This window comes from Phoca vitulina, unplaced genomic scaffold (assembly GCF_004348235.1).
Source record: "Phoca vitulina isolate PV1807 unplaced genomic scaffold, GSC_HSeal_1.0 scaffold2, whole genome shotgun sequence".
Taxonomy (NCBI): domain Eukaryota; kingdom Metazoa; phylum Chordata; class Mammalia; order Carnivora; family Phocidae; genus Phoca; species Phoca vitulina.
This window is the reverse complement of record NW_022589705.1, coordinates 68898362-68924528: the sequence shown is the minus strand read 5'-3', so window position 1 is coordinate 68924528 and position 26167 is coordinate 68898362. Positions and strand designations below refer to the sequence as shown.

Genomic DNA, 26167 nt, shown 5'->3' with positions numbered 1-26167 from the left:
GCATTAACGGAGATGAACACCATGCTTTACCCAGAGTGCCCCGTAAAAGGTGCTTACCACATTGTATTGCTCAGAGCTCCCAGACTCCAGAAACACGCCCCACAGACCCACAGAAGACTGTGCTTTGGAAGTATTCTCACTTTGGCAAATATCAAACATCAATCCCACATTCTGATTTCTCTAGTTCTTTTGATCACTCTGGCCCGGACTCATCTCATTCTTGGAGAGAAAAAGGGCAGACCCACAAAGTGTTTCCTGGAATGTAGGCCTGTTAGGCTAAGTCCTCATTTCCAATTATGTACTCAGTGGACCTCATATCCCTCACCCTAAGAAGAGAGTCACCACTCAAAGAGAGCTTCAGTTCCTGGCCTGCAGAGATGACAGGGTCAGGGATGGACATCCATACCCCTGACTACTATCAGGGTCCTGACAATTACATCCTTGATAGAACTATAGGAGAATATACCTGGGCCTGCACCCCCTTTGCCGTATCTCTAATCAATATAGGGCCTCAAGCCCTGTGATACATGAGGATTCATGCAAACCAGGGTATGAGGATCTAGGGTGTGGGAGGGGCCTTTCCAGGCCTTGCTGCCTATGTGGTTGATGTGCATGGACCCGGAACTGGGACAGAGCAAACAAGTGGGATTCCCTTGCAACTTGTAGTTATGTTTTTCAAAGCATAATGAACACTCAAGAGAACCAAAACAGAACCTTAATTCAAGAATTAAAAGGAAGCAGCTAGAGCCCCAGCTAGAAGAAGAGCTGACAGATGACAAGGGGGAAAAAAAAGTGCTGTCCGCCCAGTGTGAAGGCAGTGCTTGTTATCCGATGGAAACTCGGATGCTGGGGTGTCAGGCAACAGAGTGGTTGATGGGAACGGCTCTGGTCCCATCATGAGCTGCTAAGAAGAGATCCCACCATGTGTTCCAGACCCTGATATTTCTATTCGTCGAGTTATTCAACAGCATAGTATTTATTATGGGTCAAGCATATCTATCTATCTATCTATCTATCTATCTATCTATCAATATTTCACAATGCCATTCAGTAGGTACTCTTATTATACCCATTCTGCAGATAAAGAAACTGAGTTAAGGAGTTTGTCCAGAGTCCCACAGTTAGAATGTGCTGGAGCTGGAATGTGAACTCTGGCAGTCTGGCTCCAAGGCCCGTGCTCTCAATCCCTGTGCCATACTGTTCCTAGTCTAGAGAGGGTATCAAGCAGGTAGACAATCAGAACACAGTGTCTGAGGGATGCATGAGGGGCTGGCACAGGGAGTGGTGTCCAAATCTCTTTATTATTTCCTGCTCATTCATAAGAAGGGAAATAGAAGGGGCCACCTGGCAACAGGCTGATGGGTACACAGACAGATAAAGCGGGCATTCCAGTCTCTGGAGAGACAAGTAAGGAAAGAAGCTTGACTAAGTATTTACCCAAGAGAAATGAAAAGATATGTACACACAAAAGCCTGTCTGTGAATGTGCGTGGCAGCTTTACTTACAGTAGCCCCGAAACAGAAAACAACCCAAATGTCTCTCAGCAGGTGAGGGGACAAAGAAATGGCAGCACCTCCACATGCGGGAGTGTGACAGGGCCATGCAGGAACGAGCTGCCGATGCACACAACAGAAATGAATCTCAGAAGTGCTGTCCCGAGTGCAAGAAGTCAGGAGCCATGAAAGCACCTGTTGTAAGATTCCATCTCTCTGGAGTTCTAGAAATGGCAGAACTCTAGTTTCAGAAACCCGAGCGGTGGTTGCAAAGGGAAGGGAGTGGGAGGAAAGAACGGACAGCAAACAGGCACAAGTGAACTTCTAGGGGTGGTGGAGATGTCCTGTATCTTGACTGTGGTGTGGCTGGAGATGTTTGTCAAAACTCACTGAATTGTATACATTAAAGGGTGGATTTTATTATATGTACATTATGCTCAATTTCAAAAAGAGACTTGATGTCATCCAGTCCCACCTGAGATGTTCTGGGTTCCGGAATGAGAGTTATATATGTTCTGCTTCTTTTGCTTATTTCCTTTTTTTTTTTTCTCCTTTTCTTTCTCTCCCTCTTTCCTTCCTCCCCCCTTCCTTCTTCCCTCCCCTCCTTCCCTCCTTCCTTGCTTCTCTTCTCCCTCCCTCTTCCCTCCCTCCCTCCCTCTCTCCTCTCCTCTCTCTCCTGAAAGCCTACTCTCTCCCTGTCCATGCCAAGCTAGTGGCAGGCCCCTGAGCCCCAAGCATTTCCAGCACTGCCGTTACAAATTAGTGGAAATGATCAGACATCCAGCCTACTTCAGAGGGGCAGCTGTTCAGCAAAACTGGCCAGTGACCCACAGAGAAGGCTGGTGAGCCCACGAGGCTCTCTCATTGGGCTCCTCTGTGGCTTCTGCCTCCCAGATAGAAAGTATGCATATATTAGATGAAAAAGAGGAAACACCTTTCCAAGAATTACTTGGCCTTGGGAGGAAGGGCGGTCATTTGTCTCTGTCCAGGAAAAATATCATTCACCCTTGAATTGTTCTCTCTAAAACCTTTGGAAATGGGGTTAGGGGTGACGGGATGCAGCAGGGGAGAAAAGGAGGTAGAGAGAACAGGGAAAGCAAATGCTTTCTGGTGTACTGCTCTGGGGTAGTGGCAAGAGGAGCCCCTACCATCTTTTCAAGGATGGAGGGAGAGAAGAAAGCCTTCACCCAACCAGTTTCTGCCAGGCTCCCTAATGCCAGGCGCAGCCCTGCCCTAGCCGGATGAGAGGTGAACACAGAAGTTAACAGGGCAGGCAGGCAGCAGGAATGGGGACAGAAGAAGAGACTGGCATTGTTCCCTTCGGTGGGTCTGCAGGGGGCCCATGGCAGCCGGAACGTCCATCTGCTATGCCCCACCATTAGTAGGCTCACAGGAAGGGAAGGGGACAATGACAATCCAACAGCCCCTCACTCAGAAATACATCAGGAAGTGAGCAGCAGGGCCCACCTTCCCGGGAGTAAACCACATGAGAGTAACCAGTCAGGGCTCTCTTAGGTAGACCCCTCCTAGCAACAGAGAGTTATAAAGTCTCTCAGCCAAAAAGAATGCAAGTTGAGTTCAGCCAAGCACAACCCAGCCACATGGACAGTGGGAGGGTCTGGGGATGTCAGCTGTCTCCAAGTCCAGCTTGCTGGAAGTTGAGACAGCCAGTCTTAGAGAACTGGATGCTTGCACTTCTTTCTCCGCCCCACCCCCCCTGCCCGCAAAAGAGAGTTGGTCCCCAGGTGGGAAGGCCTATCATTCAATAACAAACTAAGAATGAAGAGATAAGGGTAGCATGAAGGTGGGACTCTGCCCCAACACCCGGCGGGGGGGGGGGGGGGGGGGGGGGATGACGACGACAACAACAACAACAAACCCTAGCTATCCAGAAGAGAAAAGGTAGCAATTCTGAGCATTTAGCCCTTAGTGAGTGGAAAAGCAAAGAGACCATCTCTAATCCTAATTAACTCTTATTCCAGGTTTGGAAAAAAGCTGCATCCAGAAGAAATGCCCTGTCAAAACAGGACAGTCAATGTGTGGAACTGAAAATCAGTTAAAAATCCATCAGTTCTGCCACGTTACCAAGAAAGAAGAATTAATCCCCTAACCACGGATGAACTTCTCCATTTAAGGGCTAAACTGTTAACTACTCAATGTCACTCATTTCTATTCTGGTAAGACTCTTCTTCACAGGTTTAAAACATCCATACTCCATCCACTAGCACCAGTTAGTCTTCTATCTTAGCCTGGAAGAAACCTGTGCAAGGTACATTACTAAGAACAAGCCATCATATCTACTGAATGAATCATGGAATAGACTGACCATTGAAATAAATGTGTATAAATTCATCTATCCTGTCAATAGACGCAGCATAGTCTTTCATGTTTAACAAGTGTTAAGGTTTATTAGGTGGGGTATTAAAGAAAACTTTACAGAGTTTCTCTACAGAGAAAACTCTGTAGACTTTTACTTATAAACCCTGTGGACTAGATATGTAGGCAACTCTACTGAAAACAACAAAGAAAACTGGATACTATAGAGAAATATCTTTTTGAATGACTAATGAGCTGGGAAGTTTATAAGATACATTTAGCAAGTGAAAAGTAAGTAAAAGCTGGAACCCAGAATGGGAGCCAAGCCTTAAAGCCAGTTTGAGGATCTCTGCCAAACAAAGTGACCTTGAGGTTCATTTTTTGTGGCCTAAGGAGATAGGCTGAGAATTTCCCATAAGTGATAAATGATACTCTCACATGGATCCTGGAAGTCTAATGAGTACCAAGTTTAAGAAACTAAAAGAAATATGCACTCAGGTGCATCTTTGTGAAGATGTAGAACACCAAAGACAAAAAAACAAACATTCAAAAGTAGTCAGAGAAAAAAGAAACATTATTGTCAAAAGAAACGTAAGACTGACAGTAGATTTCAAAGATGATGGTGGAAAACAGAAGGTGTTTGAGTAATAATTTCATTGTATTGGACAGAAAATAACTGAAAACCTAGAATTCTACCCCGAAAAGATAGCTCTCAAAAACAAGGGAGAGTTATTGTATTTTCAAGCAAAGAAAAACAGAGAACTTGTCACCAGCAGACCCTCAAATAAGAAAATTCTAAAAAAATGTATTTCAGACTCCCTCAGATAATATTAAACAAAGCAAAATTGGTAGAGCTCTATTAACATCAGTCAGAATAGACTTTAAAGTCTTAAAGACTTAAAGAATCACTAGAGAAACAAATGCAACTCCATTATTAAAGATCCAATTCACCAGAAAGATAAAACAATTCTAAACTTGTAGGTACATATTAACAAAGGCCTGAAATATATAAAACAAAAAACTGGCAGGACCATAAGGGGAAAGAAAAATCCACAATCATAGTGGGAGATTGTAATGCACTTCTCTCAATGACTAACTGACCAGGCAGACAAAAATCAGTGATTGACAGAAAAGATTTGAACAACATAGTTATAAGAAGTTTTATCCAGTAGAGTTATACAGAACTATATCTAACAATGACAGAATCCATGCAACATTGTGAAAACTGACCACATACTAAGCCTCACACAATAAGACTCAACAAATGTAAATACAAAAGGTTGAATAAAATTTACAAACAACATTTACCAACCATGATACATTTAAGTTAGAAATCATCATCGAAAAGTTTACAACAGGGCACCTGGGTGGCTCAGTCAGTTAGGCGTCTGCCTTTGGCCCAGGTCATGATCCTGGGGTCCCAGGATCGAGGCCTGTGTCAGGCTCCCTGCTCAGAGGGGAGTCTGTTTCTCCCTCTGCCCCTCACCCCGTTCTCGTGCTCTCTCTCAAATAAATAAATAAAATCTTAAAAAAAAAAGGTAACAACACAGGAAAACAAAGAGAGGTCAGGACATGAAGAAACACAGGTACACATAACTTATGAGTCAAAGAATAAATAACAGTAGAAATCATAAAATACTTAGAACCAAATGACACAAACATATTCCATATCAAAAACTGTGTCATGAAGTTAGAATGGAAATACATAACCTATAATGTTCATAACAGGAAAAAAGTCAAACATTCGACTTAAGAAGTTCAGAAAGAACAATAGAGCAAACCTAAATAAGTTAGAATGGAGAAAATAATAAAAATTAGTATAGAAATTAATTAACTAGAAAGCAAAATAAATGACAGGATCACAAAGTCAACAACTGATTCTTTAAAAGATTAATAAGATAAACAAAATTCTTGGGCGCCTGGGTGGCTCAGTTGGTTGAGCGGCTGCCTTCGGCTCAGGTCATGATCCTGGAGTCCCTGGATCGAGTCCCGCATCGGGCTCCCTGCTCGGCGGGGAGTCTGCTTCTCCCTCTGACCCTCCCCCCTCTCATGTGCTTGCTCTCTCTCATTCTCTCTCTCTCAAATAAATAAATAAAAAATAAAAAAAAAAATTAAAAAAAAAAAAAAAAAAAAAGATAAACAAAATTCTGAAAACGGTATTCAACAAAAAAATATAGAGGGCACAATAGTATTATAAGTGAAAAAGGGACACATCACCATAGATGCTACAGAGCTTAAAAGGATAAAAAAGCACATTATAAATAACTTTATGGTAAAAATTTTGAAAACTCAGACAAATGGATAAATTCCTAAAAAAAAAAAAATCTAACTTACAAAATCAATTCCAGAAAAAAAAAAAAATTAAAACCTGAAAATAGACCAATAAATATTGAAGAAACTGAATCAGAGGTTAAAAATCTCCAGGGAAGAAAGCATCCCAGCCCTACATAACTCTTTTTGAGGAGAGATAAAGAGAAAACATTCTACAGCTCACTTCACAAGTCTAGCAGAACTGGATACAAAAGCCTGACAAGGATAATATGACAAATGAAAATCACAGTCCAGGGGCGCCTGGGTGGCTCAGTCGTTAAGCATCTGTCTTCGGCTCAGGTCATGATCCCAGGGTCCTGGGATCGAGCCCCGCATCGGGCTCCTTGCTCCGCGGGAAGCCTGCTTCTCCCTCTCCCATTCCCCCTGCTTGTGTTCCCTCTCTCGCTGTGTCTCTCTCTGTCAAATAAATAAATAAAATCTTTAAAAAAATAAATAAATAAATAAAAAATTTAAAAAAAGAAAAAAAAAAAGAAAATCACAGTCCAATACACTCATGAATGAACATCCATAGATGCACAACTTCTAAACAAAATAACAGTAAAACAAATCTAGCAAAATATAACAAAATGAATCCACCATGACCAAGTCAGGTTTATTCTAGGAAAACAAGATTAATTTTACATTGGAAAATAGTTGACCAGACATTAACAAAGTAAAGGAAGAAAAAAGTACATAAATTCACTCCAAAAATGCAGAGAAAGTATTTTATAAAGATCTATTTATGATTTAAAAAAAAAAAAAACACTTTGCAAACTACTGAAGAATGGTAGTTCCTTATCCTGATAAAGAATATCAAATCCATAGAGAACATCATTCTCAAGGGAAAATACTAACCATGAAAGGCAAAATTAAAACCTTTAGAAAGGCAATACAAGAGACTGTTTTATGACTTTGCCATAGGGAAAGACATCATTAAAAAGACACAAAAAGTTCAGTGATAAAAGAAAGATTGATAAAATTTTATTACATTAAAATTCAGAATTTCTGCCACTCTAAAAATACTAAAAAAGGTCCAGAAATATTTCACAAATTAGGAGAAGGTATTTCCAACACTAAGAAATAGTGTCCAGCATACATAAATAACTTCTACAAATAAATGAGAAAAATACGAACTACCCAATTTTTAAATAAATGGACAAGAGACTTGAAAAGGCACTTCACACACACACACACACACACACACACACACACACACACACAACCAAAAAGGTCAACAAGCATATGAAGAGATGCTGAAACTCTTGAGTAATCAAATGTATACAAATTAAAAGCAGATATGATACTATTATACACCCACAAAACTGGCAAAAATTTCTGACAATATCCAACAAAACATAAAGTACTAGCAAGGATATAGAGCAAAAGGAACAATTATACACTGCAGCTGGGTATAGAAACTGGTCAAACACAATAGAAATTAGTTTTTTTACTGAGGTAAAATTCACATAACATAATGGAAATTAATTTTGAACTAGTCTAGTAGCACTGAAGAGGCCCACAGTCTATGACCAGTAATTCTACCCCTCCGTATATTCCCTAAGTAAACTCACATACATGTTCACCAGGGGGAGCTTGAACAAGAATACTCACAGCAGCATTATTTAAAATAGCAAAAAAAAAGTGGAAGTAACTTCAGTGTTTGTTAATAATAGGATATGTAAACCACAATATAGTCATTCAGTGGAATATTACAGTTCAACAAAGTGAAAAAATTTCAGCTAGTACACTCAACAACATGAACAAATCCAGGAATGAGACATTTGACAACTAGTCGAGCCATAGTCAGTCAGAGGGGATCCCAGACGCTGTGTGGGAGCTGGGTCCCAGGACCCCCGGCTGGGCCAGGTGTGATTCCCTCCAGGAAGGTGAAGGGACTTGAAGAGGTCTCATGAGGGCACTCGGGGTGGGGCAGTGGGTTGCGGATGGGTGGTCAGGCGATCAATTTACCACCAACAGATATGAAAATATTTCACGAGTGTGGCACCCAGTGCAGTAGAGGTGGTCTGCATGGGCTAACTATGAACACAAGAACACAGGAATACCAACAGTATAATTCCATTTCTATAAAGTTCACAGACATACACAACTAGAGATACTGTTTAGAGATACAAAACATAAGGGGGTAAGACAATAAAAAAAAAAAAAGCATGGGGAAAAGAAACAGAAATATCCAGAAAATGGTTATCCCAAAAGGAAAGAGATGGGACAGGATGGATCAGGGTACCACTCTTCAAAGGTAAGAGTAACATTTCTTGTAAGTTGACTGCTAAGTACCTTTACACTTTATATACAGTTTATAAGTGTTCTTTTGAATCTAGTGGCTATTTTAGCAACGCTACTTAAAAAGAAGTTCATGGAGAAAAATTTAATAAGACACTCCTATAACAAATTGCTGTGGTTCCTGCCCCATCTTTTCTAGTTGCTTGGCAAAGATGATCTCCTCAGTTGTAACTGATGGAGCTCTTAAACTCACTTAAAATTCTAAGAGCTTCCACCCAAATCACTCCAGAAACATCCTTGCAAGAATCTCTCCAGTAAGGTGCAGCAAGGCCCAGTCTCCAGAATACATTCGCTCTGACTCTTTTATTTAATGTAATCATAATCACAATGCTGGGGTGTTTTGTTTTGTTTTTTTTTAATCTCCTGGAATCTCTTGAAATTCTGAAATCTTTAAAATGAGGGCATGGAGCAAATGACTCCATCCTGTCTCTCTTGCCTAGATTTCAGTGGTGATGCTCTCATTTTAAGTCCTTTGCCATATGCCTCAGCTGTGTGATGCCCCAATTCTCTTCATCAAGATTTGCTGACAGTCAGGGGAAGATTCTAAGAGTGTATTAAGTATACATTGAGGGCCAGGAAGTGCAGGGAGTTTGGGAGGTTGCACGCATGTGGTTTGTTAGCAACTCCAGCCATGCCTGGCATTTGTAGCTTCAAGTTACTTTTTCAGCTATTGGTGAACAACCCCTCATGGCAAAATTTCTTCTCCTGAAGTATTAAGTGTTAACGCTGCATCGCAAAGCTACAGGGCAAGATCAAGTCTCTCAGCTAGAGAGGGAGCCCGCCAGGAAAAGAGAAACTCTCTGGAAGTGAGATAAACTTTATTTCCTTGAGTGCCCGTTGAAAAGGCAAGTAATCGGTGGCCTGGGAAGAATCCTGGGAATCTCTTCTCTCTGGTCAGAAACCTGATTCAGAAGGAAGCCAAGGGCCTGTGCAAATATTTCTGCCTTTGCAAATGTGGGGATCTGCCAAAAGGTTGAGATCGGGCCATAGAAAAGGTCAGGGTCTGCTGTGTTGACTCTGGATTGAGGAGGTTTTCAGAATTCTTCTCCTTTTAAAATTCAATCAGTTCCTCTTTATCAGGGATCCTCTGATCTTAAGACAGCGTTAGCCTCTCACGCCAAGCCTGGGAGTCCCATGGATGGCTGAAGAGACTCACCTTGGTGACAGAGGCTCAGCAGAGCATGTCTTGCACTTCTAACACTACTTTTATTTTTCTTCATCGCTATTATTTGCTTAACAGTCATGCACACATTACTCGTTTTTTCCAAAGTTGGCCCTGAACCCCAATTCAAGGACCCATGTACGTTCAGAGAGTTCCCAAGATTCCTGAGACAAACTTCCCTGTGCTTCTCCCTGGCTTCACTCCCCAAATCTGAGGGGCATTTTTTTCAGTTCATCTCCACTGCACATCTTTGTAGATGTAAAGCCCCACTCTTGTCCTTTTTCTCAAAAGAATGCTCGCCACATCTGGTACTTTGTAACACTTAGTAATGACGGGAAGAATCACATCACTATGCAGGCATGGTTTTCATCAACAAGCTGGATCTATGGCTCGAGCACATATTCCCAAGTGGGACCCTCCCAAACGGGCAGCCCTCTAGGGAGTGGGGTTCAGTCACCTCCCACCATTACTTCCTCTGCCTTCCAAGCCCCCTGATTTTGGAGAATACCCTTTTCTCTACATTAGTACATCAGTAACCCTTTGCTTATATATATGGAACTTCTGGACAGTTCTGAGCATTTCTGATCATACTCAATGGCCTATTGTCAACAGGTTTTAGGGTTGTTTTTTTTTTAGCGAGTTCAAAAGTGTCTTCAAATGATTTACCAAATGATGAATTTATGTGTACCTAGAAACTGAACAGTTCGGCTACTTTATTTTTTTTTAAGATTTTATTTATTTATTTGACAGAGAGAGACACAGCGAGAGAGGGAACACAAGCAGGGGAAGGGAAGAGGGAGAAGCAGGCTTCCCGCTGAGCAGGGAGCAGGATGATGCGGGGCTCAATCCCAGGACTCTGGGATTATGACCTGAGCCAAAGGCAGACACTTAACGACTGAGCCACCCAAGTGCCCCCAGTTCTACTTTAAATTAGTGTCTTCACATTTTTGACATATGCATCAGATTCAAAAATACTCTTTAAAAAGTGTCAGCCTTCAATTCACTGTCCTCTGCTTTTGTTTTTCCTATTGCATTTGTTTTTGGAGTAAATTGTTAACTTGGGAAATCGGCATTGGGTCAGGCAAAGCTGAGCTCTACTGGTGTAACTCAGATATCCTTCCAGTTTTGAGCACAGTGTCTGAATTGCATAAACACCACAGTGTAGCCTGAGAGTGTTGTCATGACATCTTGAACTCATTTTTCTGACTAGTTTTTCAACAGCACACTGGTAGTAGGGAGGCCACAGCACCTACCCTGACGTAAGAGACCCATGCCACTAGGGGTGACCTTTCCTACTCTGTCTTCTCTATCACTGGGTCTCTTCTGATCATTTCCAGCACTAAAGTCACCAAGTGGGAAGGCTCTAAGTGTGTCTCCGGTCACAAGAAGACAGGTTGGGGCTCCCGTGTTTCCCTCTCAGTATTTTCTGTAGCTCAAATGTTAAAACATAAGCACTGCTAATACCAGCATAATGGTTCCCTGCTAAATTTCAGCAAAAGGTCATAAAGTTCTCAATTAATTTCAACAGGAGTGCTTTATAGTTACGATTTTGATCAGAAAGCCCTTGGTTGTCCAGAAACCTCAAGGGTTCTGTTATCCTTCATAAATGCATTTTTTCCTTTAAGCATCATGCTAAAAAAAAAAAAAAAAAGCATTTGGGGTATACTGCAAAAGCTCATGCCTTCTTAAGTTGGACACACAGAATGTCATTCAAACTGTTCTTGATGCATAAAGGACATTGTGAGCATCAGTTACTAGGCTGCAAAACAGAGTTCGGAAGACCTATCAAAATACATAAAATTTCATTGTATTGCTTATATCAAATACTTATATTAGATAGCCCTAAAATTCTATGCTTTTAATTCCTGTGCCTTTTAAATTTTATTTCATTTTTTTTTATTTTTTCTGTTTCTTACGTTACTAGTACTTCTTACTGGCACTTACCCGAAAGAACTTTAATAACCCCTATACTATACTGTGTCAATCTCTTCCAATTTGTTAGGGGTACTTGGCAAATTAAAACCAAGCCCCTTAGAAATTTACATAAACGAAGACTCCTGAAAGAAAGTATGAAATGTTCTGCAGTGGTCAAAATCTATGAGTTGTAGCTCATGGACTTTATGACATCCCCCCCTGGCTAAGTGAAATTGTGCAAATGTGAGTTTCAGATTGCTGTGATGTTATCCTGATCCTGGCTAGCTACAGAGCACATGTTACCTTTCAGCCCGTGTCATTTTCTGCTCAAGATATTTCGGTGGGCTTGGTAAGGCTATGATGAGGATACCCACTTTACAGATAAAACACAACATTGGTCAGCATGTGGCCAAGCCTGGCCTGAAACACCAGCGCTGCCTGCTCATGCAGCCAGTGTTCCCTGCCCTACTTTCCCGGGGCTTCTGCAGATTTGCAAACATGCTCTGATCCCCCCAGAAACGGAAAGAAGGACAGCATGTCAGAGCATCCCTGGTGGACATTGTGGAGGCAGAAAAGAACCTGAAAGACATCAGGAACTCAAAGAGCAGGAAGTGGGAGACAAGTTCAAAGCTATCCAGCTGTCACACGGCTTTCTCTCTGTTATCTCCCATCAAGTTGGGGCCTGGAATCTGCCAGGACTTCAGACTAAATGCATCTTCTTCTTGCGGGGAACTTTTACACACTCAACGCCTCAAAAGCCCACTTGGCCAGGACCCCGAACACAGCACATCCTTCTCCTCTCCAAGGAGGGTGGCTGCCTCTGCAGCACAGGGGCGGAGACAAGCCAAGCACGGAGCCAGCTGAACACAGCCTGATCTGCTGCCGTGTGTACACATTAGTAGCTGGCTCTGACAGCGGACCCACCAGGGTGCTGGAGGGAAAAAAAACAAGTTTAGCCTGAAGAGGCCAGACTTTCCCATCAAATTAATAAGTCTACCCAGCAGCCCTAGGCTGAGGTGCTAAGGGGTGTGATAAAGGAGCCCCATGTGACAATTCTGTGTCTTCTGGGTGCCTTCACTAAGCAGAATGGGGAGGAAGAACAGAGAGTAAAGTGTCATCCATACCTTCCCCTCCTGCCTGCAGCTCTCCATATCGCAGTGGGACAGCTGTTCTCCTATCTGCCCCCCAAAAACCCCCAAAACATTTTAATGCAAGAATGCAAAGGGTCTCCGGCCTCTGCCAAAGTCATCACAGTTTTAAAGAGCAAAGGCCAAGCAGCTCAGCTGCCTCTGAGGTTTTCTCAAGCCCCACAGGGTGGCCCAACCCCAGAGCGAAACTGAAACCCCAGCGGGGCAGAAACTCTTCCCTTCCGGTAGGCATGAAGAACAGCTGGGACCTAAAGCAAGTGAGCCTGGGCCGGTCACCCTGGATTCAGGATGGTGCTCTCCCTTCAGTGAGGAACCCAAGGGGCCCTGCATGGGTGATTCCAACCTTCTACAGGCTCAAGAGGGGTGGGATGACCAAAGGAAAATTCAGACAAGCAATGACTAGCTGAAAGGGACGTGGGAGGGTCTTCAGATCAACACCAACCCCAAGCCAACGCCACCCTGTCCCCAATAAACACGTGGTCTTTGCCCCTGTGTGTGTCACAGAAGTTGCTCAAATTGCTCCACTTTTCCCCACACTCTCCCTGCCCCCCAGCATACACATAGTTACATAAAAACATCTTAAACGTGGGACCCAACTCCTTCAGTCCGGGGGAGGACCGGGAAACGATGGGGAGCTGCTCGGGCGCACGGTCTGATCATTAGTTGGGAGTTACATAATCACACAGACAAGGGCTGCAGAAGGTTCCCTGGAGATCAGTTCAGCGCACACCCCATTCTCCGCCACCCCCCACCCCCAAAGCCCAGAAAGCGAGCCAGTTTTAACACAGCTGAAGCACAAGATGTGGCTTGGAGCGGGGGCGGGGGGGGGTGCGTTTCGCTGCTGCTGTGGCAATGCCAACGGCTGCCAGAAACAGACCCTCCTGCCTGCAATCACTGCCCCCAAAGTTCCAGGGACGGCCGAGCCACAGAAGTTGTCCTGACCTGCAACGTAAACCGAGGCAGCCACGTTCAACGAAACCAACGCGCGGCCTCCCAGCTCCTCGACACCACTTGGGTCCCAGTCTCTGCGGGTTCAGGCTGTCCGCCACGCTCAGCAGTCCCCAGGCAGCCCGTGCAGTCTCAGCCGGGGCCATTCAGCGCCACCAGTGTTTCTAATTTTAAAAGATGGTAAAATGTGGGGCACAGCTTGGAGAGGGGGGCACCCGCTTTGCTAGCGGTAAGGCAAGAATCCCCAACAGAGCAGGAGTTTGGTTTCTGTTTGGTTTTGTTTGCAGGGGAGGCAGCTTGTGATTCTGCTTTAGGAACATGGGGAGGGGGGTGGCGGTTAAGGGGAGAAGGGAAAGCTCTCCCTCTGCTTTGGCACACAGCATCTCCCCGCACTCAATCTCCTTTTCGGCAGCAGAGACCGCTCAGGTGGCCCTGAACCACGCCGGGGCAGCAGCAGGCAGCGCAGGTGCCCCGGCGGCGAGGTGATCGCCGGGCCGCGGAGGCTCCCGAGCGAGCCTGGGGCTGGGGGGGCGGGGGGGGGGCCGGGGCTCGGGTGCGGGGCGGCGGCGGGCGAGCAGGGAGCGCGCGGCGCGCACAGGGTTACAGCCACGGCCGCCGGGATTGACGCGCGGGGGTCACTTGAGGCTCGCACCGCTCCCCCGGCACCAGGCCGAGCAGCCGCTCTGCCCACCGAGGGCACCGCACGCCGCGCGGCCGCCCACCCGGACACCTTGCCCAAGAAAGGCAACGACAAGATGGAATCGCAGCCCGCTATTCCACTTCCCCGTGGCGGCCGCAGGCAAAAAACACAATAAATAAAATCAAGCGCACGGAATCCATCCGCCGAATACAAATCCAGAGTCCCCTACCTTCGGCCTTGGGATGGCAAACTGGTCCTGTGTTCTCTGACCCACGGATCCAGCCCCTTCTTCATGAATTATTCCGGTCAGTCGGGAATTTGTGCGTTTTTTTCATGAACACCTGTTTCAAGTAAGGGGTAAAGACCTTATTGAAAGAATTGTCCTTAAAAAATAACGTGTGCATACATATGTCCATCCAGGCATGCATGCGTGTTTGTATACACACATATGCACACGGAATGTACATGTACATTGAAGCACCAAACTAGGCAGTTGGATAATGGGAGAGTCGGCTGGTTGTGAGCATGCTCACGCCGGGAACAGATCCACCCTCTGTTATTCCTCTGAATAAATATAAATCACGATCAGAAACCCAAACAGTAGCATCCCTCTTGAATTCCTGCTGCTGAAAAACACGGAATAAATTCAGACCGCAGACACAGAATCTAATCAGCAGCTGTTTGCTGAATCCAGAGCCAACCCATGCCTCGCTTGTCTTTTCCACTATGAGTCCAGACCTTTTTCTGAAACGGGTTTTAACCTTTTAAAGATACAGTACACCAATTATCACTTTTGAATAGCTATTTCTCCAAGCGCAGGGAGGCTAGTCCCATGCCTACAGCCACAGGGCAGGATTGCATAAAGTGATAATGATTTCATTTATCTGTGGCTTTTGAACAAAATACAGCGAAAAAGAGAGAGGGAATGCAAATGCAAGGTATAAACCTAGAGACATTTATTGCAGTGATGGGCTTCTCCGGGACTAATAAGCATGTTTATGTAAACACTATGATCCTTCACTTCTGAACACACGTATTCACAGGGTCAAACAATACAGGGGACACCTATCACCCCTCGAAAGCCCCTAACTGCTGTCAGAGGACCAGGAAGCCTGCCAAAGAGGCTGAAGGAAGTGGGGACTTGTGCCACCTCAAGAGTTAACCACAGGGTTAACTTATCCTACAGCTTCAGGTGCCCTGTCCTCAAACTAAAGGATCCTTCCAGCACGATTTCTAAAGTATAATGTAATCCAGGACCAGATCTTATTCCAAGACATTTTTTTTCTCCAACCAGAATCTGGAATCAAAACTACCACCTGAACCTTTAGAGTCTCTAAGATTCAGACTTAGGCCCTTCTTCAAGATTTTGTTAACAACACTTTTTTTTCAGGGCTAGGTTGAGCACAGAGATAGAAAAATGCAGTGGGGGAGGGGGAGGTAACCCCCAGCCCCAATTTTTTTTTTTAATTATTCATTAAGTATTTCAGCCACCCGGATGGTATTTGTTCCAGTTTTGCTTTGGCTTTTAAAGAGGTAGCACCGAGAAGGAACCAAAACTCCTAACCTCACTTATGTTTGAAAGGAAGGAAAATGCCCTTGACAGTTGCTTTTTCACCCCAGGAGCCCCCAAGCTCCAGAATGGCACTGGCTGCTTCTCCTCTGGTTCCCACCCAGCAGCAGTAGCAGCTTACCTGAAGAGCAACCCTGGGGTTCCTACAGCCACTCCCTGGGGCACGTCCCTCTAGCCCTATAGCATCAGAGCACATGCCTTCCCTTGGCAAACCGCTAAAACCAATGCGCTGTCCCCCTCCCACATCGTGGCAGGTACTGCCTCTGCTGAGCCCTCCCAGCCACACACACACACTCTCTCTTCTCTCCTCTCTTCCAGGGCTCTTTAGCAGAAAATTATCATATTTCATGTGTCATCGCCCTAGCTAGCTGGGCCCATCCCTGATTGGCTGGGCGCTGGCAGCCGGAAATGTCACCAGCCACACAGGTTGGAACTGGCTCTCCCGCGGCCAGCAGCGACCTGAGCCCAGGAGGCAATGTGACAAGGCTCAGACCTACCACAGGGAGCCCGGCACTCCTCTCCCTGGTCTGGCCCCTTGCCCTCTCCCGGCTTCTCCCCGTACCCAGCCCTGGGGGAGGGGACTGCCAGGGGATGTGGACCAACTCTCCAGCCACGCTGGGAGCCAGAGCTGTCTCCAGCTGCAGGGAGAGAGGGAGATGCTGAAATTCCTGCTCTTCCCAGCATGTTGGGGAAGAAACTAGAGATGTCTCCATTCGGTTTTAAAGATTTGGAGAAAGTGTTCCTGACAAAAACAGTCTCTCACATTCAAAAAAAAAAAAAAATTATCAGTAAGGCTGGGTGAAGACAAGATTTTTTTCCCCCTTGGGAGTTTATCTGCTGCTGTTCTTTATTCCCCATCCAACATCTCCTGCACCGAGGTGTCATAATTGTAATATCCCAAGGCTGTCAGGGAACCCAGAAGGCGGCTCAGTCCATCCTCTTCCCTTAACAGAACAGCCCTGACCCTCCAGAAAACTACCAGAGAAGGAAGGAAGCTTCTTCACTTGGCTTTGCAATGTCTCATGGTATCACACAACTTTTTAAGAGTTAAATGGTCTTCTCAGTGACCAACACGAGTCACTGTGGCTGTAATTTAAGGTTGGTCCCTCTTGCCCTATCTTCAGCACGTTTAATGTGACTTGCCATTTGTCTCACCTCATTCTGTTCTCCTGACCAAATTAAGTCCTATCTCTGGGAAACTTTTTGTGAAAGTTGATTCTCAAATCTTTAATTATGCTGCTTTATTCTCTAGACTTTAGAGAAAAGCCTCCCAGAGCTAGATGAGACTGAAAGCTCATTTGGTCCAGAATCCATATGATGCTTCATTCCCCTCTATTTCCACTCTGGAGCTTTGGGTCTCTGGGATGGTAAACTGGACACATACATTTACTCCACTCCTCCAAAAAAATAAAAATTTATATAACCAAAATACAATTGGCAGTGCTGGGAGCCAAAGAGAGATGCCATCAATAAAGCCGACATTTTGGAAAATATGAGGAAGACGTAAAGTAGATGGGATGTGGGTGAGGAAAAGCTGATCAGTGCTGATAAAGTCATGGTTCTGCACAGACCTCCCAAGAAGAAAGTGCACAGGTTTCCAGAAAAGCGTCCTGGAAAATCCCAAGCTCAGAGGATCAGAGAGTTAAAACAAAGGTCATGGGCATCAGTTCAGAAGCAAATTAAAGGGCATCAGGAACTAAGCTGGTTCTCTCCACATGGAATTGTAGTCATCCCACAGCGTCTTTGGAAAGTGGAAAATTTGTCCCTAATATGGGTAGAAGTCAGAGGCTGAACTGGGGCAAGACCCCAGCTCATTTGGGAATGAGGAGAAGAAGGAGGAGGAGGAGAAGGTTATTTAAGTAATCAGATTAGACACAAGATTTAACAGAGAGATCCAGAATATCCAAAATTAGTCTGACAGGAGTTCCAGAAAGAGACAACATTTTTTATGAATGCAATAATCATGGAAGAAAAAGATTTCCTTGAGTTGAAGAAAGACTTTAGGCCTTAGATCATGTAAGTCTAAGTGCTAGGCTGCAGTATAACCGAAAGAATACACGATTCTAGATGTAGGTTGATACTCAAAAAACAAGGAGAAGCAACTACAAGCTTCCTGATAGGGGAGAAAAATCAGGCTGCTTAAAAGAAAAGAAAATCAGACTGATACCATACTTCTCATCTTCAATGCTCTGCGAAAAGACAGTGGCACAATTTTTACAGAATTCTAAGAGAATATTACTGTAACTCAAGAATTCTACCAGCTGCCAGGGTGCCTGGGTGGCTCAGTTGGTTAAGAATTCTACCAGCTGCCAAACTATAATTTCTCTCATATGTGATGACAAAAGAAAGGCATGTTCAAAGACACAGAAATTATATCACCCCAATACCTTTATTAAATTTTTAAAAAATTATTTGAAGATCTATTCTGCCCAAGAAAAAAAAATAAGCCACAGAATAATGAACTCAAGAAAGGAGAAGATATGTTATATAAGAAAATCTAATGAGGAATAAAGCCAATAAAAGGTATGGTTAAGTATAAAAATAATTGATAATGTGGTTGTAAAGTTTAAATGTGAGAAGTTTTGAAATATTAGACAGACGGAGATATCTGGAATTAAACTTTCATATGATTTCAACAACAGAAAAACGAAAATCTCAATAGAATGAGTAAGTAAAATCATTTGAATAAAAAAATAGGATGAGAGGATTATTATGGAAGGCAGACAATTAGAATTCCATCTATCTCCTCTCTTCCCACGACCACATTAAAATGATAATAAGGAAGTTTTTTAAGTTGAAATACAGAATGACAAAGAAAACAGTAGAAGAGCTATTAGCCAAGAAAATTGAAAAAGAAGGATTGGGGGAGGGGACTGAATTTATCAACTATAAATATACACTTTAATACTATAGTAAATAAAACAGTATATAGCACAGATGTAGAAACCTACAAAATGGATCAATGGAAATGAATAAAGTCAAGTAACAGATGCAAGTGTAGCATTTGCTGAAAACTGAATTTTAAATCAATAGGGCAAAGAATGTATTGTTCAATAAATAATGTCAGACTGTGGTTATTTAAAAAAATATATTACTTCTAGGGGCACCTGGGTGGCTCAGTTGGTTAAGCGACTGCCTTCGGCTCAGGTCATGATCCTGGAGTCCCGGGATCGAGTCCCGCATCGGGCTCCCTGCTCAGCAGGGAGTCTGCTTCTCCCTCTGACCCTCCCCCCTCTCATGTGTGCTCTCTCTCTCTCATTCTCACTCTCTCAAATGAATAAATAAATAAATAAAATCTTTAAAAATATATATATATATTACTTCTAAATCATACCTTATACAAAATATATTCTATCTTCACAAAAAAAAAAAAACAAGAAAAAGTAGATGTTATGATTGATCTATAAATCATAGAATGTTATAAAGTTGTTGTTTTTTTTCCTAATAGTGTTAAAAAGATAATGTGGTTATCCCCTCTCTGCTTAACCACCATTGTGGTAGGCTCCCAAAGATATCCACTTCCAAATCTCTGGAAACTCTATCACCTTATATGGCAAAAAGTGTGATTAATTTAAGGATCTTGAGATGGGGAGATTATCCTGAATTATCTGGGAGGGCCCTAAATGTAATCAAAGTATCCTTATAAGAGGGAGGTGGAGGGCAGAGAGGAGGCAATGTGACCACAGAGGCTGAGACTGGAGTGATATGGCCACAAACTGGGAAGCCACCATAAGCTTGGAAGAGGCAAAGAACAGAGTCGTTCCCTAGAGGCTCTGGAAGGAGCACAGCCCTGATGACCCCTTGATTTCAGCCCAGTGAAACTGGTTTCAGATTTCTGGCCTCCAGAACTCTAAGCAAATAAATACCTTGTTTTAAGCCACCAAGTTTGTGGTCATCTGCTACAGTAACCATAGGAAACCAATACAGGCACCATGATGAGAGACAGAGTACTTCCTAGGGGGTATGATAATGATTAATGCCTGCAACAACACTTACTCTGTGCCTGGTGCTGCTAAACTATATACATATCTAATTTCTTTTAATTTGCTTGGGAGTAGGCAGTAGAAAGTTGTGGTTACTATGACTCTAGCACCTAGTAGCATGTATGCCCCGGCGTGTTATATAACCTTCTAATGCTGCTTTACCTCACCTGGAAAGTAGAGGTAAGGATGACACCTACCTGATGGGATTGTTAAGAACAAAGTGAGACCATCTATGTAAAGTGCTTAGTGCCTGGTTATAAGGGCTCCATAAATGAGAAAGTCCTTCCTTATGCTGGGCTGCAGTCTGTCTCTAGTGCGTCCTCTCACTGATTCTAGTTCTGCCCTTTGGATACATACTAACTACTTAACTGTCATTCAAACCTCTGAAGACAATGCCATCAAGACTCTTAGGTTCTCCAAACTAAAAGTAACCAATGCCTTCAATAACTGTTCTTGCAAATTCATCCAGAGTCCTTTCCCATCATGATCACCAACCCTGAACACATTTCTTATACATCTTAGGGTTTGGTCCCAGGCTCATCACCATCATTGTCCTGGAATAGGAGTTGGCAAACTCCTTTGGTGCAGACTATTATATATATATATATATATAATCCATGAGCTAAGAATGGTTTTTACACATTTAATGGATTGTAAAAAACAAAAGCAGGGCACCTGGGTGGGTCTGTCAGTTAAGCGTCTGCCTTCAACTCAGGTCATGATCCCAGGGTCCTGGGATCGCCGGGCAATGGGCTCCCTGCTCAGTGGGGAGCCTGCTTCTCCCTCTCCTTCTGTCCCTCCCCCGGGCTCATGCTTGCTCTCTCTCTCTCTCAAATAAATCAAATCTTAAAAAAAAAAAAAAAAAAAAAGGCAGAAAACTATTTGCAACCATACATGGCCTGTAAATTCTAAAATATTTACTATTTGGCTGTTTTTAGGAAAAGTTTGCTAACCCCAGTTCTAGAAGATACTATACTTTCACCAACACAATGTAATATTGCCCAAGAAATTTTTTTTTTTTTTGCAAACAAACCACACTATTGTATCATACTGACTTAATTGCAAGACTCTTAATTGTTCAATCAGTATCCATTCTCCTCTCCTTATCTAACAGTAATTTTTTTTTAGCTAGGAACAAAGCTACTAGTTAAAGACTACATTTCCCAGCCTGCATTGTAGGAAGGTGTGGCCAGGAGGCTAGATTCTAGCCAATAGGATATAAGCAGATGTGAATTGTAGAATTTCCTACTCCTGCTCTTAAAGGAAAGGATCATACCCTCCCTTCCCTCTTGCCTCTCCCAATGACTGGAAATGTGAACCTGATAGCCTTCTGTATGAAGGGTGGCAGAGCAACAAGATAGAAGGATCCTGGGCTTCTGGTGCTGTCGTTTCACCCTGTACTGCTTATTCTCGGTTTGTGAGACAAATATACACTTTTCATTTATTTACACCATTGTTATTTTAGGTCTATGGCAGCAACTGAATCTGTGCCCTAACCAATACAAATACCGATTTCATCTCCCAAGTATCTTTCACATTTGTGGCTGCTAGGCCACACATCTCCCCCATTCTGCACTCATGTGATTAATTTTCTGGGCCCCATCACAAGACCTTACACTTAGCTCCATTATATTTCCTAGTGTGAGAATCACTCCATCATTTTACCCTGACATCTGGGACCCAATTCTGTCATCCCAAGTAGCTTCCATCCTTTCTAATCACATCACTCTTCGAAAGGCACTTTAGTTGTAGCACCCTAAAACCAGTATTCATCAACACCTGATGGAGATTAAGAATAATGTAATGGAAAGATAGTGACCTTAGTTTATGGGGAAGGAAAAAAACAGATTAAGCTAAATTCAAATGGAGGAGGAGGAGGAGAGGATGGAGATGAGCAGTTATGAAGAGCTTACTATGTTCCAAGCACCCTGTTGGGAATTCCCCCATTGTGTTATGTCATTTAGTAAATATTTCATTCATTCATTCATTTTTAAAGTAGTAATTTTAATTTTTTGAAGCAGTAAATATAAACACCTCCTGCTGAGGCAGAAAACCATAGCCCATCCACAACCCTCTTTGCCTAAGTCCATGTGCACACCCACCCTCCCTTTAGCCACCTGAAGAGTGCGCTGCCAGCATTCCTTGCCAGGCTCACAGTCAAAGATGAAAATACTCCAAGCACCTAACTCAAGAATTATCCAATGTAGGACACTAGACAATATTTTCATAAACCTCTACACTGGGTCATCTTGAGAGAGATAAGAAGTTCATGTTGGCTCTCTGTAGAGCTGCATGGCAGAAGGACTGAGCAGGTAGGTTCCGAGTGGTGTCAGACCATCTGGGTTCAAATTCTGTAGACCTTGAGTTAATTGCTTAATCCTTTCTTGCCTTGATTTCCTCATTTGTAAACTAGGGATATAGTATCCTTACCACAACCATCTAAGCCAGATTTCTGCCCTAGCTTGCTGATAATGAAGGTGAGACTTCTGTTCTTTGTCAGAGGGCAGATGCAATAATCATCAGATGAGGATTAAACCCTAGGTTCATTTGATTCCCACCTCATGCTCTTTCCTCTTCCAAAGATAAAGAAGGAAGATATCATGATAAAGGCAGAAAGTAAGTTACCAAATAATGGCAAAAAGGGGGACCTGCCCACCAGAGGTAAGGTCAGATGAGCCTTTATGTGATGCCTAAGATGACAGTGAAATGAAGTTAATGGTGGTTTTCTTCCAAATTCCTTAGAGAAGATGTCACAATACCCTAGGATGGCTCAAGTCCTTCTTTTGTCCTTACATCATTCAGCTTGTCTGGGGGCCTTCATGGGATAGTTTCCAATGCAGAAAAAAACTCAGTCAAGCCCGAGGTGTGTCCCTCTTCTTGCTTCTGATTACCTAAAAGTAAATAATTTGGGACCTAAAGTCACACACCCACACACACATGCACCTGTACACACAAGCGCGTGCACACACACACACACCCCAAAACCTTAGAGCACTTAAACCTTAAGATGTGAGGAGGCCCATCAGGGACCTCAGGGATCCACAGCAGATGTTGAATGTCACCAGGAAGTACACAGACTCTCCAGCAGGAATGTTTTTACAACTGGAAAAAAATCTCTGACCTTGTTTAGAACCAATGCCCTAAATGGAATAATCATCAATTTATGAACAACAAAAAAAGGTATATTAAGATAAATTAAGAAAATATGTGAGTTAAAGTCCCTGGAAGCCTGAGGATCCTGTCTGAGATTGCATATCAAAATTCCTGTAGAGTTTTGGAAAAATATAGGTACTCCCAAGTTTCTACAGGAGGGCCTTGGTATATGTACATCTTTAAAGTTCCATAGGTAATTCTGACAATTCTAGTGAAGAATTACTACTGGCTTCAGCTGTAGAAAGCTATGGTCTCATCAAATTTTGCCAAGTCCAGATACCAACAGAAAAAATGTGATATAGAGACATTCTAACAGATGAAGGAGTCTAAAAATCACATCCATAGATTCAGTCTATTAACAGTGTAACATAAATACCATTGGCTAAAGTCAGAACAAAAAATGGAGTTGGAAGGTACAGAGACAAGGGCTTCCTAATATGCCAGAAAGTTGGAGGCAGAGACTGCTCAGCTAACCAACTCCTGGAGTCTGACTCTGGTTTTTCTCCCAGATGATGATATGGCCTTGCCAGACTGAGCTGGAGTTCAAGAGCCAGGAGAACCCAATGTCGGTAAGAATTCTCTTCTAAGGAAGCATTAAGCCAAGTGATTAGTGAAGTCCCTCCTGTGTTGGAAGCTTCTAGTGCAAAAGGAATGTGATATAGCACAAAACAAGCTTCTCAGACCTCATAAAATTCTACATGGGGCAGCCAGTGAGTGACATGGCAGTCATTGCCCCAAATGGGTACTCTGGGTGCCTATCAGTCCTGCACTGAGACAGGCCACCTGACTCCCTCTCCATGTGACCACCTGGCTTCTGGGCAGTTTGCATATCCTGGCTAAATAAACTCTATGTGTGTATGAGGTACAGGAAGGGGGAAGTTTCTTTTCTGGCAGCCCACAGCCCACCCAAAAATGCTGCAAGGACAAACATGGGGAAGTCATAAAAAGCAGATATGAGGCCACAGCTCCAAAGAGGAATCTAAACAATCCATAGGAGCAGGATTAGAAATCTCAGTCAGACTGGAAAAGAGCTCTGACTAGCAAAGGTCATGAACAAACACCACAAATTAGATGTAATTTATTACATTCACCTAGGATCAAAAACTCACATGCCTTTGGGGGCCATACAAATAACAAAAGAGTATGAAACAGCATAGTATAAACAAGAGAGAGCTATAGTGATCATGCTTCTCTGTAAATCTAATAAACAAACAAACAAAAGCTGTATTGGCTAGAAAGGGTTTGAATCAGAAGATGAACTGCCAATTTGTACCCCGTGGCCCCAGTGATCCACAGTCAGCTAAAGAAGAGGAAAAAAATTCATCCTTTCTTAGAAAGTTAAAGATAGTTGGCTTTTTTTTTTTTTTTAAGGACTTTAAATTCATCATCACTTCCAAGACCTAGTTGAGACAGGATAAAAAGCCAAGTAAGATCTCGAAATAGTTAAAGAATGCCCCTAAAAAACAGGATGTCTTCAAATAAGTTGGTCAGATGGTCCCATCAGTAACTCTCAGGCTGGAGTCCCAAGAGTGCAGTGAATCACAGGGGGCTGAGGCAGTATGCAAGATGCTCTTCTAAACGAGTCTCATTTACAGGCTAAAGGTGTCCATACTACTCCCTGATAATACAAAAGAGCCTTTATTTCTTTCCTTGGAGCTATTTCATCAAAAGCTCTCCCAATTTTTTGTTTTCTTTTTATTTTGAAATACTTTCAGACTTACAGAAGAGTAGTAAAAATTATACAAAAGAACTCCCACATACCCTTCACCCAGCTTTCCCTGATGTTAATTAACATCTCACGTAACCATAGTACAATGATCAAAACCAGAAAACTGATATTGGTACCATGCTATTAACTACAAATTTTCCTCTAATTTTGTCAGTTTTTCCACTAATGTTCTTTTTCTGTTCCAGGTTTCAACCCAGGATTGCACGTTGCATTTAGTTGTCATTTCTGTTGGGTCTCCTCTGATCTGTGGCTATTCCTAGGGCTTTTCTTGACTTTTATGCCCTTGACACTTTTACAGAGCATTGGTCAGGTACTTTGTAGACTGTCCCTCAATTTGGGTTTGTCTGATGTTTTCTCATGATTAGACTGGAGTTATGGTTTCTGGCAAGAATACCACAGAAGTGATGTGCCTTCTCAGGACATCAAATCAGAGAAGGAGTCATAATGTCAGTTTGTCTGGTATCTGGTGACATTAACCTTGATCCCTTGGTTAAGGAAGTGGCGTCCAGGTTTCTCCACTATAAAGTTATTATTTTTCCCTTTGTAGTTGACAAATATTGGGAGAGGGTATTTTGAATCCATGCAAATGTCTATTTCTCTTTAGACTTTCACTCACTAATTTTAGGATTCATCATGTGAACTGTCAGCAATTATGGCTGTGGTGCTCCAACGGTGATTTTCTATCTCCCTCAATTCCTCTATATTTATTAATTGGAATTCTTCTATAAGGAGAGTTGTCCTTTCTCCCCATTAAATAACCAGATTATTCTACTTTTGTTTTTATCAATATGAACTCATGGATATTTATTTTATTTTTTGAGTTATAACCTAATATATCCTTTCTTTTTTTTTTTTTTTTTTTTTTGGCTTAAATTGCTCCAGTTTTGACCATTGAGACCTCTGTCATGATAGCTCCTATATTTCACATAATCCTGCTGTTTTGTTGTTGTTGCTGATTAGCACTTCCTTACTTCGTGGCACCACAGATGCTCCAGGATCATCTTGTATTTTCCCTCCTTAGTCTCAAAGTCTACTTTTCCAAGGAGTCCCCATAATTGGAATTTAGAAACTGAGATCTGGGCACTGAGTGTGCCCATTACTACTGCAGTGCTGTTTCTAGGCCATCTCGGTGGATGGTCAGTCTGGCTGGCTGGAGGTTTATTAATTTCATTGATCTCTTCCAAGAACCAGCTTTTGGTTTGATTGATACTTGTGAATTGCTTTTCTATTTCCAATTATTTGACTTTTGCTTTTATCTTTATTATTTCCTTACTTCTGTTTGCTTTAGTTTTAATTTGCTCTTCTTTCTCTATTTTTAAGATGGATGCTTCTATTAGTGGCTGGAGACCTTTCTTCTTCCCTAATATAAATCATTTAACCTATAATTTTCCCCCTAAGCACTGCTTTGGCTGCATCTCACAACTTTGACATGTTGTGTTTCCTTTTCATTCAGTTAAAAATATTTTCAAGTTCTTCCTCTTTGATATACAGGTTACTTAG

General features: G+C 42.8%; 1 protein-coding gene across 1 annotated transcript in view; it reads right to left on the bottom strand.

The window, feature by feature from the left end:
• HIVEP3 (HIVEP zinc finger 3) overlaps nt 1-26167 on the bottom strand; it is a 446808-nt gene that overhangs the window by 341845 nt on the left and 78796 nt on the right. The window contains exons 2-3 of the mRNA XM_032431558.1: nt 14462-14573; nt 13587-13756 (exon numbers count right to left, since the gene is read on the bottom strand). The gene's annotated coding sequence lies outside the window, so the exon portion shown is untranslated. The remainder of the gene's footprint in view (nt 1-13586; nt 13757-14461; nt 14574-26167) is intronic.